The sequence below is a fragment of the Anas platyrhynchos genome, chromosome 3, assembly GCF_047663525.1.
Source record: "Anas platyrhynchos isolate ZD024472 breed Pekin duck chromosome 3, IASCAAS_PekinDuck_T2T, whole genome shotgun sequence".
NCBI lineage: Eukaryota > Metazoa > Chordata > Aves > Anseriformes > Anatidae > Anas > Anas platyrhynchos.
In genome coordinates, this window is record NC_092589.1 from 35,880,119 (window position 1) to 35,896,082 (window position 15,964).

Consider the following 15,964-nt stretch of genomic DNA (forward strand, 5'->3'; position numbering starts at 1 on the left):
AATACCATATACCTGGGGATATACTTGGGAAAAAAAAAAAAAAAAAAAAAAAGGTCTATTTGAAAATCCATTGGCCAGGAGCAAAGGAATAAAGTTGAATCAAAATCTGTCTTTCTTCAACCCTACTCACCCTTCTGCCACTGCTCCACTGAGCTGGGAAGTTTACAGCATCATCTGCTTATGGGAAGGCAAAGGCTTCAGGCACCCTCCGTAGTCTGTGCTGTATCACTGTAATTACATGAGCAACCATCAGCGTAGTAAAGCAGTCTTGCATTTTCTTCAGTGAGTCAGCCTCTTTGTCCAAACTGGAAGAAATGTGATTTTAGTGTCTTTCCACATGCATCTACATTTACAGCCCACTGTGACTTCACTGTTATTTGCCTTCCCAGCCTCACGGGGACAGGAAGAAGTGGAAAAGTGCCCAAGGTGTTTCAAAATACGGTTGGTTTGACTTCTGAATGATTGCTGCCAGAAGCCAATGAGCGTTTCACCCCAGACTCGTCTCACAAGGCCAGAAAATTCACTTGGTTTAACAAGATTTTCCACATGCCTGTTGTTGTGTGTACAGTCTACCCAAAGCAGAACCGAGACATAATTTCTCAGTTTAGAGCAGCCACACGAAAGCAAGAGAAGCTTTTGCAGAAACCAGGAGATGCAGTGAATGAGCTCAGATTTGCATTCAGACTTAACCTTCCATTGTCAAAGCGAGAGAAATTTGAGGTGATCTTTCCAGCACGTTTCCTTGACGCCTGTTGGCAGTTCAAGTGCATGAGTACAATCTTGTGGCATGTGCATGGGTGTGTATACACCTGCTGATTATTTATGTGAACTCCAGCGTGTGCATTTACGCATATACTCAGGGCTTACTCCTACCCATTTGACAATACCAGTAAACTTATTTTCCAGTGTTTGCCTATGCAAAGAAATAATCCAGTTGTAGCATTTTGCAGCCAGGACACTTGGGGCACTGTAGAACAACAATAGGAACAATTCAGAGCACAATACAAACACAGTATTAAAATCATCTTATAATTCAAACAAAGCATGCTGGGTTCCTGAGGGGCAGAGCAATGGAGATGTCAGAAAGGAATAAATGTGTGATTACAATTGTTTTGTTTCAAAGCACACTGACAGAAAAGTGTGTTTTAGATGGATTCTGCACTGACGTGATGGCAGGGTGAGCTCCTAGTGCCGGAGCCCTTTCTGACAAAGACTCTTTCTAAAAGCTGAGCTGTGTCTGGGCACTGACACACCGTCAAATTAAGCTTGAAGGAAGCAAGGCTGCAGTACTTCAAGGATCTGTGGTGAAGGGCTTTCAAGCCACAGCACCAGCGAGTGACAGTCACTCTGGCCCAGAGGATGCTGCTCTCGTGCCGAGCACAGGGCACGGGGAATTTGAGCGGTGCTCATTTCACATCCTAGCTGGTACTGGGGAAGTGACCTCCTCACACTGAGGGCTGCTCCACCAGCCAGCAAAGCATGTGGCCCATCACCGTGACAAAGCAGAAGCCCCCCCGCCTCTTTTATTACACCTGAGCCTTATGCCCCCATGGTTTTGCCCATCAGGAGCCATCTCCCCAGATTGCCTGCTGAGTGGCGGAGGGGTCCCCAGTGTAAGTGGTGGGAGCTGTTATCATTCCTCACATGATTCTGAGCACAGCACGGAGATACAAAGCCAGCAGGAGCCCCGCAGACGAGGGGCTCGTGATTCACTGAGAGCCTTCTCCAAGGCTAGCGCTACGTAGAGGGAGCTGCATCTGGTGATAAGCGCCTAGCTCCAAGGCTACTGAAAGCTAAATAAACCTATGTTTGTTTTGCAGCAAGCAGAGCTCAAAGCCAGCCTCCCACTGCTGCCCGGTGCCTTCCCCATGTAAATCGGGGAATTCCTGCTCAGATGCTGAACATTAGAGCTGCCTTTAAGTGCCTGACATTGATTTCAATGGGATGTAATCGCTGGATCTTGGCTCTCAGTGAACAAATTGAAAGACCTAAGCAAAGTCATGCCTGGTGGAGCTGAGTGTGGTGTAGCAAGAGAAAGGCTGAACACTGCCCTCTGCCTTTTCAGCTCTATGCAATAGGCACTTTACACTCCCACACAGGCTCCCATAGCGTCTGCAGCAGTATTCCAGGAAAAATGCCAGGACACTCAGAAGAAAGAATTTGGGGTCAGGGCTGAGACCTGCTGTTGGTATGCACAGTGATCTAGGAACACTGGTGGGAGTAAAGAGTATTGGTTAGGCAAAAACCACCAGAAAAGAGTAGTTCATACTGCTTTGCTCTGGGAGGTAGCAGGAGGCTATGGATCTTGTTCTCTGTCCCTCGGGAGTCCCAGTGCCATCACAGCAAAGGACCCCACAGCAACCTGTCTGGCTGTTTTGACAACTGTGTGTCAGAGTCCCGCAGTGCGTGAGGCTTGATGTAGTGTAAAAATAAACCCAACCATTTAATATAATCCCACTGATATAAATACAATCATGAATTTCACGTGCCAGTTCAATCACGAATGTGACACCTGTATTTTCCCTCTAATTTAAAGCACATCAAATGATCCTGGTCCGAACTTTAATTTAATATTACCAGATAGGGAAAGAGCCTTCAGTGTATAAACAAAATTACTTGTTTGCTTTATCAGGATAGCACAGAATACAAATTAGTTACCAATATTTGTACAGTGCTTAGACAAGACAATGGCTCAATGCTTGGATAAAAGTCGTCTTGGAGTATCCACTCAAGAAAAGGAGACAAAAGGCACTGTTCTGCCCTCTTTGTGTTCCCTCCGACAGCTGTCCTTGTGTGATGGGTAGGATGTGGGTCTGGCTGGCAGGGACCATACTGCAATTTCTTTTCTCTACAACAGACATACCTCAAAATGCCTAATTGTTACCTGGAAGTGAAGGGTGCTGTGTATCTCAGGGACAGAGCCCAGAAGTGGTACTCCCAATGAAGTCATCGGTGGCTGAGAGGATGAGACCTTAAGGTACTATTGAGTAAGAAACCAGAAAATCTTAAAATGTATAGTATCAGAGTTATTACCAAGCTTCTCCAGACAGTGCTTTAGTTGGAAAAGTTCCCATGGCAGTAAAAACAGCATCCCTACAAGACTCGGACAGAGCCTGAGACTCCAAGCAGACCCACCCTAGTCTCAATTTATTAGGCAGGACTATGCAAGAACAGCTACAGCAGCTCTGTCCTTTCAAGGTTAAACATTTGAAATGTTCTAATATATCAAAGGAGGTGAAACATCAGGATAAATTGGACCAATTTTTGTAATTAACCCCCAAAGGACGACTGAATTCCACCTGTCCAGAATCCCTTAAGTGCTGCCTTTCTCTCCAAAGACCTCCTGTTATGCTGCCTCATGTATTATTAGTGACATTAGACCTATATCAATGGCCTCTCTCCCTGCCACAGTCCGTACATATCACACGCTGACACTGTCCTTTCCTCACAGCTTTCATAAAGAGTGACATTTTTGACATCAAGCTATGAGGAAGAAGTAAAGAAGCAGAAGCAGCAAAGAAGCAAGCTATTCCTGGATGAAAACACATGGATCCAACTAGCCAGTGATCTGATAGTTTAGAAGATGGGTGATGTCTCCTGTAGATTCCATCTTCAAATGGAAGGAAAAAGGCTATGTGGGGGACTGTCTCTCACAGTCCGGGGCACCTGGTGAGAAAGTGATTGAGAATGTCCAAAATTTGTTTCTTATAGGACATGCCTATACTTTTGGAGTATTTGAATTAAAAATCTTCCTGAGTCTCCCTTGCTCAGTTTGAGAAAGTCCTTTCTTCTGTGAAATTCTTCCTTCAAGCATTTGGGAATGAGGAATTGTGAAAAATGTACAGCCTGGGAGAGAAGCCTGTAAAGGCCAGCTCTTCTGGGAAGATGCTGAAGGTGCTGGAAGAGACCACTTACATCTCAGTGTGGGCAATTATGCCTTCCTCTTCTTTTTTCATTATTTTTCTGGGGAAAAATAAAATAAAAGACAAGAAAAAGATAATGATCAGCAATAACACAAATAGCACAAAATGACAATACCCAGAAATTTAAAGAGGACACACTTTTCAGGGACTGGTCTGGAATCCAGTGTTGGAAGTCACAGTAGAGCCTGACTGCAATGTTGTTCAAACCTCTTGGTGTCAGTTTCTCACCTTATGTTTCCTTGCTATCAGCACTATACCTATATGACAGTGTTATATGCAAATGAACAAAGAGAACATTTAGTGCTGCCTAAATTTCTGAGGTCATAACTCAGTTTTGACTCAGTCTTTCCTCAGACTCCTTCTGGAGAAAGAGCTGAATCATGATTAAATAAGGAGCACGTAAGTAGGCAATGGATAAACAGAGTGTGGTGTGTTTCTCCTAGAACTTTGTTCATTCTTCAGCCATTGCCCTCCATCTATGTACAGAGGTGTAAGGTTGGGTACAAATGTGTTCCAGGCTAGACAAAGTAAAATTGATGAAGACTACAGATGCCACAGCAAATGAGATCTCTGAGGGGTCTGAAAGAAGCTCACTGACATATCCACTAAATATTCATTGAAATGAGCTTGGGGAACTTTGCTTCATTAAAGTCTGGCTGTGGGGGGAAAGCAGATCCCAGCTGAACTCAGAAGTGTTTTTCTGGACCTGGGAGGTCTAGGTCAAAAGAGACATAACTGGCCAAGGGATGCAATATATTACAAAGACATTTTCCTGAAACAGTGTTTTGGAGCACTCCAGCTTAATGATGCTCATCTCTCATAGTTATACCAGTGATGCAGCTTAGTATCAGAGCTTTACCTGTAAATGCAGACTCCCACAGACAAAGGGGACTTTTGACCCTATTAGTCAGTGAATAACAATTAGGACAGTCTATGGTCTTAGTGACAGTAAATCTGGAATAAATCCATTTAATTCCTTGAAACTTCTGCAGATTTACAGTAGCATAAACTGTTTTCACATATTCAGTTGTGATACTGCAGGTTATATCGATATCATCATAAAGCCTGTGTCCATTTCATTTGGAAAGAGGAAGCTACAGACAACTGGAGTCAGCATTACTCACTACCTCCCTAGACATGCATAAAAGCTACAGAGCAAGCATGACTTTACCAGTGAAGGTGAAGCAAACAATGCCCTCTGCATTATCATTCTGAACAATGCTTCCCTCATGGTACAAAGCAATATTGATACAGTCAATTGCAATAAGATCTTACAGTTCTGTAGCACCTTTTATCCCAAAGGAGCCAGTGAGGGATCCAGTTTAGAGGTTTTGGTGAAATGCATGAGTTGCCTTTGCTGCATATAAGCTTATTAATTAAAGATTTCTAAATCAGCACCTGCAGTCTTGCACTGCCTGTGGAGCCCTTTCCTGGAGTCTACACAGCTCAGTCTGAAGCTCTGAACAAGAACATCACCAAATGACCATCCAGAAAATACCTTCAATGGGAGCTCTGAATGCATGTAAAAGACTGTCAGAAGAGCCACGCTTTGTAGGTGGAAGTCATAATCCCAGACTAATCCCACTGCTGGAGCTGTACTGTGAAGTATAGGTGGGTGACAAATCTCCACACAATGAATAGATGGCCTGACCTATCAAATATAAAATTAGAAGAAGCACTTTCAGACACAGTCTGAGAGAGAATCTAGGTCAGACGGAGGCCAGGCAAACGTTGTGCATTTCTATGAGGCTGCATTCTCAGATTAAGCTGTGAATATCCAGTGTGGGAAGGAAAATCTTCCATGTAGGATATGACTCTCCTCTGCCTCCATTTTGGATAAACAGTTCTCATGGCAGTGAAGGCAGAATATCGTTTAAGTAAATATGATACCAAACTCTGGAAATAAAGAAATTAGAGCCATTCATAAATCTTCTCACCTCAGAACTTAAACAAACAGGATCAAATTGCTATCTGGTGTAATCTAATTGAATTTCATGGATTTACAACCAGAGACAAATTTAGCCAATAAAGAGAAGAATATAAATGTTTTATTCGACATTTGTGACATCATAAAGTTAATATAGCTGTGCAATGAAAGGAAGATTTTCTGAGCACATTTCTCTAATTTAGGTCTCATTTATAATAGAAAGTAATTAAATACATTCCATGAAATTGAAGAAAGCAGAAGAGAATGCTGAAGAATGTTGTTTCATTCCTGGGACAGAGATGTACTTTGTTGTTTCCTGCTGTTTATCTTTCTCTTTGCAAGCGGGAGTTCCCAATTATGTTCAGCTATCAGCTGCCAACCCAGAGCCCACTAGAAGATGCATGTCATTTCCTGAAGGATCTTAATAAACACCACCAGTAGAGACATTTACACTTGGCAGTTTATATGTCAGAGCAAGAAATAACTTCAAATAATTTCCATGACCATTCTGCAAGTATTTGTGGAAGGATGCTAACACCGAGAAAATAATACTTATGGAAGATGCAAAGCTAGGAAGAACTCACTGGCTTGATTAGGAGAGATCACGATTCAATGAGCTTAGGGGTGACACTCATCTCACCATTGATTTACTACACCAAATTCATCAGGACAGTGAATAAAATGGAAATAAATGCACTTCCTTGTAATGAACAGCACGGTCCTACCAATGGTATCCCACAGCTTTGGGGTGCCACTGCCAAATGTCCCTTAACAAGGAGCTGAACCTCATTGTGAAGGGCAGAGCATTTGTGGGAGGAGGTAGGACCCAGACAAGCATTGGAAAGGTAAGAAATCATCCCTCAGCCCCCATAAGATCCTTCCTCCACAGCAGTATCAGAAAGATAGGCTTCTTCTCTTTCTCTCAGAAGCTCTGGAAGGTGCTGAAGATGCTCCAGCTTAATTATAAGGCCATACAGCAAGCATTCTCAGGAAAGGTGTGCATATATGCAGTGTGTCTAAAGAAAAGCATGACCGAGAGGCTTTCTCCTGCAGCCATCTGGCAGAAGCTCCTGGCAGCATTCCCCATGGCACAGCACTCCTTCAGCAGCTTTCCCCGCAGCGTGGCTCCGCAACCTGCCCTGGGCTATGCTGCCTTAGCATGGGGGTGTGCACCACAGTCCTAGCCAGCAGTGCTGAATTTTGGTTCCTGCTGTGCTGCTCAGGAGCAGGGATGAGAGCAGGGAGAGGAGGAGAGCACAGGCCCAGCTTGGGTCCTCTCCTGGACTGGCTTTATTCCTTGTATTTTCACTTATGTGCACATGGAGCCCAGCATTGCTGAGCAGGGAGTCCATGCATGTAAGGGTTTTGCTCTGGTTTTGACTAAACCTAGTAAGTGGGTCCTCTCTGACAAGGATTGACCTTTATTTAGGAGAAAGGGCTTGATATTGAGTATGCAGCCGCAGACTTTTGGTTTTGGAAGTAGGGTTGCTGGGAATTTTTTCAGCCTTTGTTCTTTGCTCACAACCCTTGCTAGCGCAACCGCTCCAAGCACAGCATGTCCATTCACACAGCTTTCTGCTCAGTGCCCCCACAGCACTGCAAAGCAGCACCAGTCCTTGTGAAATAGGAGCTCCATAATTCTGGGCACGTATCCCGGAGGGTTTATTCCTCCTCTGCTTATGCCCATGGACGTCATTACATCATTAAACTGCAAAAACCTCTTGCAGCTACTACTAGCTGGGAACTACCCAGCATGGGGTTAGAGGAGCAGGTGCTGGTGTTGCTGTCAGGGAAGCTGTGGGAATGGTGCTGACAGTCCAAAGCAGGCAGCTGGGTGATGCACAGGTTTCTGACAGATTTGTGCAGCTAAGCTTTCTGATTGCAGCAGAGCTGCTGAGAAGACCCAGCTGATGAGTCTTCACACACACATACACAGATACTCACACAGAGCAGCTGTAAGAGTTCACCCAAAAGCATAAATCAAGAGCTTGGATCATCACTAGAGAAGGTCTGCCCATGTTTATATGGTGTGACCAGCAGGGACCTAGGATGCCAGGACCCACCAAAAGCTAGACCTGTTTCATCTAATGAAAAATGTAGCTCTTACTCCAACAGCTTTGACAGCAAGGGTCACGCGATTTTTTTCTGTTCTCAGAAAATGATCCCCCCATCAGCTTTCTCAGCTCATGGAACTTTTCCCTGAGCATTTCTATGAGACTGGCTCCATTCTACCAAGAGTTAATGTGGAATGAGTACAAAGTATATACTTGGAAGGCTGACAAGGATATGACAAAGCTGGATGCTACTGAGTGATATCTGCTCCTGTAAAATGTGAACCTCCTGAATTTTTTGCCCCATAGCTAATCCTAGCCCTGAAGACTCAATGACTGGTAGAAAGGAGAAGCCCAGGGTCTTGAATGTGTTAAGGTCAGCAAACTGCAGCAACTCATGGCTCAAAAAGGAAGGGGGTTTTGTGTTTCTTCTTTAAAGGTAGGTGCTAACCATGCTGAAATGCAATGTTATTATGCAGCCTGGCGAGATTTCAGTGATTTTATTGACAGGGCATTTTGTTATGTTTATTAGATTTGTCAAAAAGGCATTTTACAATGTTTATGAGCTAGCATATAAATTTATAAAACTTTAACACTTTTGTCAAAAATAGCCTTTACTGAAAATCAAATACTGCAAGTAGTGAAACCTCCTATCAGGCAAACCCAGGCAAAATTTTCCAAGAGCCAAGGCACGGACTCATCCACAGAAGAGTCTGTGAAGCACTGTTGGCAAAACCTGTATTGTAAAGCACTTGAATAGCTGCTGGGTGCACCCTGCAAGGCTGCAAGGCTCCCAGGTGGGTGTTCTGGCACAGCTCTTAGATGTGGCACTTCTGTCTGATGGCCTTGCCTAAATACAAGCGTGGGAGTCACAGGGCATTTGCTAGTTTTGTTGCTGTAGCCTTGCAGGAGGAAGGAAAGAGCTTCTGGGTTGTGTTTTGGCGTGGGTACTGCTGTCCTCAATAACAGCTTGTCCCTGTGGACTCTAGAGCACAACAGGACTGAGGCTGATGTACTGCACAGGAACAAGCCACAGGCACATCCTGCACCAGCTCTCTGCTTCTGTTTCCACTCTAGAAGCCCCTTCTGCAGGCTTTTTTTCATTACTGTTGTAGCTTTTAATTTTCTGCAGTTCAATTCTGTCTTCTGCCCCTTTCAAGGAAAAACAACAACAACAAAAAACTTATCAGCAAGCTCCCCTCTTTTTGCTTTGTTCATCCTCTGCAATACCATCAAGAGGATGTGAAACACTGGTTCTCTTCCCTTCCCCTTCTTACTTAGGAGGTTTATCTGGCACTCTGCCAGTGATACTTTCCCCATTCTTGTGGGCTGTGATATGGCAGCAAGGAAGGCTGAAGAAATTAGTAAATCATTACTGTGTCAGCTGGGATCTCTGTAGCAGCCATGACAACACTTTCAAAGTGATAATTTTGGAATGCCATCATCAAGTCTCTTCTTCATGCAGGGGGAGGCTTATTGGCAATAAAATGTTCCCCATACTGCTTCCCTTTAGAAAAAGAGTCCTAAAAGGAAGGCAAGGTGGAGGGGGTGAGAGGTATTGGGAGGTTATCCGTAGAGAAATCTGTGGAGTAAAGGGCTGGAAGAAGAGTGAGAAGCAAGAGTCAATGAAGGCACTCTTGCATGGGTGTTGAAGCAGGCTGTCCTTATGCTGGAGGAGTTCACCATGGCATGAATGGGGTCCTAGAAAACAGAGAATCTTCATAACCCTGGCCAAGTTAGGACTAGTCTCCCCTTTGCCACCAGCACAGACCAAAGTCTGCACACCCCTTTCTGTACCAAGTATCAGACCCAAAGCCTTGGAAAAGAGAGAGGTACCCAGAGCATTGCCAGAGACTTTGTTTATGGCCTTGGGGATTTTCCTCCATTTCTGCCAGAACTCTATTCCTTCATCGTTGCAATGAGCTATGTCCTAAGGGGATTCTTCTCCACTTGTTCATTTTGGTATATACTCATATAATTCCAGATCACAGGCATCAAGTTTAGAGCAAATCCAAGCAGCCTCCTCGTCCCCCTGGGTGCAGGATGATCTATGACTTTTAGACTGTACCTCATGTATGCCGGGCAATGACATTGCAAGGCGTGGCACTGTATGTGAGATTTTGAGAGTAAGATTTTTACAGCCTACTCTCGGGTGCACACACCATTAGCCAAATCACATTAGCTTCACCTTTGATCTGGTGAGACCCTACAGGTGAACAGTGAAACAGACTTAGTGTGAAGCAATATCACATGGGACATCAGCAAGATGCTCTACAGAAGGGTTCAAAGTATAAATGTGCCCACACAAACCTTTATAGGCTAGAGCTCATACAAAGATTTTCTCAAAAGACATTTTTGTATTGAATCCAATCAATGAAAAATGAACATTGACTTTCTGTAGTTCACTGTGAGAATTCAAAGTGTTTCAGATTTGTAAGAAGAGGGTAGTACAAAAGCATAAATAAGATAAACTGGCCATTAGGTAGCGTTTGTCATGTGGCTGTGAATAACTGAAAGCATGTGAGCAGCACATGCAAGATAGCCACATAACAAAGGATTTGGGAGAAAGGGTTGATCTTTGGGAGAAGATCAGAAAAAATGTTAAAGCTTATTCGTCTTATGAATTTATTTAACCCTCTGACTGCTTGTTTTTTAAATCAAAATAAAAGATTACTGGTAGACCTCCATGATCCTTGGATGATGTACTCAGGACACCACATTCAGCACTTTGGGATGGACCCTTCGGATTGAATATGTTCTTGGCATAATCCCAGTGACTTCCACAAAGATGTACCCTATTTCCACAGTGCTGATTTTGTCCACTCTTGTTGACCCCACATAACTGCACACTGCACTCTCACAGTAGGGAAGAAGCATATTGCGTGCCAAGACTGCAGATTTAAGGGGTAAATAGAATGAAAGGCATGACTGCAATTTCATTAATTTTACTCATGTCTGGACAAACTCAGAAAGCTTTCTAGGCATGGTTTTGAAATGAGGAAATATTAAACCACTTCCTTTATTTTATTATTATTTTTTTAATCTATCAACTCTGCCCCTGATTGAATATTTTCCACATCATTTCAGACTCCAGGATTCATAGTCAATCAGAAAGGACTTTCAGAGGAGGCTGTCCAAGTACCTGGAGGTCAAAGCATAGAGGTCTTAGAAATGAACTTTCCTTGATATCTGAATGTTGTTAGCTATTCAGAAATGTTTCTTGTCCACTGGCAACCACACTGTGCCTATGGTCTTCATGATTTCAACTACCTCAACAAAGAAATTTTGCTTCACATGTAGAGGTGGCTAATGCCATAACTGATGAAGGCCTGAGATCCATTCATGTTTGGAGCAGTGTTTACTGTGGAAACAACTCTACTGCATTATCCTTTAGGGCTTATAGAAACAAGCCAACAGGGATGGAAGAAAATAAAAGCTGATCAGCCCTCCCCAGGGCAGCTTTCATGACTTGTGGTGGGATAGGAATGAGTCTGTGTAAGCTCAGTCCCACTTCCCTCTTCTTTCCCCGTGTGCTGTCCAAGATACTCGTGCATCTTTTCCCTGAGTTGTTGAATTCTCTGTCTGTATATGATGAAGTCCTTGATGCTCCTGTAAATTATGCAGAACGAGTATGTGAGAGACTGAAAGTACTCCTAACTACTCCCTGGGCTGGCAGCTTGAAGCAGAGCAGCTTGCAGGGGAACAGACGGCAGCGTTCAAAATATTTGGGCTCCCCAGAGCCAGAGGTTTGAGTCCCAGCAGGGCCAATTCAGCTACTTGTTCCCAGTTGCTTTACTGCAGTCCACAAATCTTCTTGTCCCTAATGCTCTAGACAAGACCTTCAAATCCTGAGACCGTGCCTGTTTTGTATGCCTGCAATACATTTTGTAGCACTCCTGGTGAAGGCTGGGGTTTCCCCAGTGTTTTGGGGTAATGTTTGCACCAGGAAAGATCCAAATATCTAATTGGCAGGAATCCTAGACCTTCTGGGGAATACATTTCCTGGGGAGGTATTCAATAGATAAAATGCTCTGCCATGTATATATCAATATTTACAATTCCTAGGACCAAATCTGGAGTATCTTCTTGCATAATTAGAACTCACACATATTTTGACAGTGCTAAGTAAGCACGTTGGGCCTCAGCTACAATTTATAATGTGCTTTGGGATTAAAGGTGTCCTATAAATGTAAGATTATTATTAATAACAATATCATTGCAAATCCCAGAACAGTGAGCTAGGAGCAGATACACAGTATTTTGCATGCTTGTTAAACCAAATATAACCACTGCAGGAGACTGAGTTATTCTCACCTTTTATTAGACTGAAGCAGAGAAGCAGTGTGAACAAATATGATTAAAAAGACCCTCTGGATTAAATGTACCCCTGATTGCTCTTGCAAGCCAGATATCAAATTTTGTGCTGTTTTCTAGACGTTGTTTTTTACTCTACAGTCTTCATCTGATTTTACAGTCAGCACTACTTCAAGCTTATTACATTTGTAACAGGATACAAATACAGCACCATTAATTTAATTTTATTTACATTTCAGAGTTATTCAGATAGAATAAATTGAATGGAATTTGATTGAAACTGTCCTGCAGGACTGACTTTAAGCACATTCAACAAGAGTGCTTGATAAATAATGGCAGCAGTTAGTACACAAAAGACACCCCCTTGGACTGGAGGATTTGCAGCAGTCATTAACAGATGAGAGAAAAGAAACACTGCCAAGAACAGAGCTAAGCTGAACACTTCCATTTGAAGTCCAGTTCTTACTGCAGCCATCTTCAGATGAGACCTCTGCTACTGAAGATAGTGACCTTCAACATACAGCTCTGTCTGCGACCTACAGAAAGCAGTCGCTATCCTGGGTGTTTCACTAGCACAGCACTCAGTGTTCAAGTGAACATTTATGTAAGAGGAAGGAGAAATATCAGTGCTAGTTTTGCAGTGACCCTTGGAAATCCTAGCTAATGATAGAGAAGCTGTTGTATAGACACTTTGCAGAACCAACACGCATTCCCAAATTCAAATCAAAAGGACAATGGATGTGTCTGGGCAGACAGGGAAGCGGAAAGGATGAATGGACTCGTGTTTGTCAGCGTGATGGGGAGTGGCCAAACCACTGTCAAGCTCTTCATAGGCAGCATGGTAAAGGTAGGGTTTTAGAAGAGGTTTTGCAAAAGGATAATGAGGGGGTTTCACACTTCTTTACCAAGATTCCTCCCAGTAGCACCAGGGAAGACAGCACAGAAGTGTTTCTATAAAAATGTTAGCAAGTGAGAAATAGAGACTGACAGAATGATGAGAAGGGAAACGACATTGTCATAGCAAAGGAGAGCTCTTTGGCAGGGTGGGAAGGGCCTGACAGGAAAGATAAATAGCTTGTGTTTGATGGGGTAAAGAGGAGGAATGTAGTAGGGGAGCAAAGAATGTGTAAAATCCTCAAGCTGATGGATTAGGAGGATGATCTTTACAGCAGTATTTTGCAGGGATGTGCACAGACTGAAATTACACTTGGCAAGACCAAAGAGAAGGGTGTTTCAGTAATCAAGATGCAAGGCAGTTTAGTTTTAGCCAGGTTAGATGAGGCCTTCTGATGCTTTTAAACAGGAAGGCTAGGCTACTGCCATGATCTTTCCTATCTTGCTGGAAAGTGAAAGGCAGAGTTTTGAACCGTTTTTTCCTATTAATTATTTTTGTTTCATTCTTAGCTGATTGTGTTTTGTTCCTGCTCCTGTCTGCCTGTAGCATTCGTAAGACAATCCCATTCACATGTGTGGGAGAAGAGGACATACCCTCAAAAGCTGTGGGCTGTAGAGTGTTTGGCATCCAGCCACCCCTCTGACTGATCTCATGTAAGCCCTGCAGGAGATTTGGAAGGTATCACAGTTAGGATAGACACATGAGATGTGTTAGTGACTATTTGGTGGTACCTAATAGGTGGCTCTCCAGATCAACCTTCTTACAGAGCTAGCAGAAGGACAAAGAGGTTCTGTTTCAGACCACTAGGATTTTTGTGATCTGTCACAGTGGGGCATCTGGTTATGAAGAACTGAAACTGCTTTGCAATACCAAACAAATTGTCCATATAGTTTAATAATCCCTCTGTGATACTGCCTGGTGAAATGCTTCTGATTAAATACAGGAAATGAAGCAGAAGACAAGTAGGAATGACTTGCCAACAGGGGAAGTTTCTTTCTAATTCTTATCAGTTAACAACTGGCCTAGGTCCTGAAGCAAGAGGGTTTATATCCTTTCATAACAAAAGAAAATATGTATTCTATTTAATGAGAACATCCCCAATTACATTATCCGTATAAATGTCTAATCCTTTTTTTGAATCCTACTAATCTCTTCGGCTTAATGTTATCTTATGGGAATGAGCTAATTAGGCATTGTATAAAATGTATTTCCTTTTAACAGTTTTATATGTGGTGCTTTTTATTTCCATTGAAAGTCCCCTCATCCTGGTATTCTGGAAGGGTGAATAGGACTGTCTATTTTTCCTCTTTCTACCACCTGCATTTTCCACAACCCAAACAGGAACCAACTCCCTGATGTGTAACTTTTGGTGTTTTCCATCATTCCTCTGCCGAATAAAACATTCATTCACATCCTTTCACAATCTCTTCCACTTGTATCTGGGAGCCTTATTCGGTATCCTTACTGAAACAGGAAACCAGGGCAGGACAAGATTGTGCTGCTTTCTTCAGCAACAGCATTACCATGACTGCAAGCTGACTTGCCCCACACTGTAGGTAGATTTACTTTATTTGCATATTTGCTCACCCCATTATGCCCTGAGCAAGTGAATCCTTTAAGCCGTCCCTCATACCACCTTAATTCCCTTCCTGTGATGTTACAGCTCAAGCAAAACTCATGGAGGTGTCTCGGTAGTTTCCATGATCCCTTCTGGAGCATCGCTGTGTGCCTGCTGGCGTGGGAGCTGGCCCACCACCACTGCCTGCTGCCAGGGATTGCCTCTGCCATTGCTCCATCTCTGCCAGGTTTAAGGAGACTATGGCAGCATCAGATCCACCTCTTACACCTCACGTTTCCCTCCCCTTTCCAAACCAGTGAATCATTGTCAGCTCAAAAAACGATCGCTTGTTCCTATGTTTTGTTTCCAGCTCTTTTGCAGGTGTCTGATGGCTCCTCCTCTCACCTTTCACTTGCTTTTTTAACAGTGTCATGGTATGGGGTTTTGAAAAGCGTTTTTAAAGATCCAAATAAAATCTGACAACTTGTTCACATCCTATAACCCTGCAGTGGTGCTGGAGTCATGAGAGCAGAGCTTAGTTCTCACTAGAATATAAAGAGCCTGTACGGAGCAGAATATAGAAATTGTGAAGGATTTCTATACTCTGGATTGAGTACAGCACTTCTGGCTCTCATCCAAGTATCCTCACATCGATTTTTATTTTTTTTCAGAGTTTGTACAGGAAGCCAAACAACCTTTCCATTGAACCTAGAAGTAAACTGATCACAAGCCAAAGATGAGTCCTCTCTCTGCAGCTATCTGAACCATTACGGCAACATTTGTTGAGTTTGCCTTTATTTTTCTGGTTTTAATCTGCAGTGTGCTGACAGCCCCAGAAAGATCCTTCTTAATGGATTTTAATAGCAATGCAGCACTAAACATATATAGCACCTGCCACACCAAGGCATCCCAGTAGACCTCCCAAATAATAGAGTTTAAAGCTTCTGCTTTCAGGAGCCAAAGGCAAGGCTCAAGAGAGCAAAATTAAGTCTGGGTTTTAAAATATTGACAAGCTCGCCGTTATTAATTTCAAGAGGAGAATTAATCACTGATGGACTGGATTGCAGAGGAGAAAGCAGGGCAGGATTGGCAGAGACAGCACTGATGAACTTGGAATGACACTGCTGGATGGGAACCTTTCAAACCCCAAGAACGAAAGCCTGTGTTCAACATTCAACAATTGCATGATTACAACTGCTTAGCACATTGTAATTAAAATTAGTCATGCAGAAAAGTGACAACAAGTCTGAAGTCGGCCTCACTGTATGCCTTTTTGAGCTTTCGTGGGGTGCCTTC

The 15,964-nt window shown here is 43.2% G+C and overlaps 1 long non-coding RNA gene across 1 annotated transcript in view; it reads right to left on the reverse strand.

The window, feature by feature from the left end:
* LOC119716345 (uncharacterized) overlaps positions 1-1,080 on the reverse strand; it is a 36,252-nt gene extending 35,172 nt beyond the window's left edge. The window contains exon 1 of the long non-coding RNA XR_005264226.2: positions 131-1,080. This is a non-coding gene — a long non-coding RNA (uncharacterized lncRNA). The remainder of the gene's footprint in view (positions 1-130) is intronic.
* Positions 1,081-15,964: the final 14,884 nt, after the last annotated feature.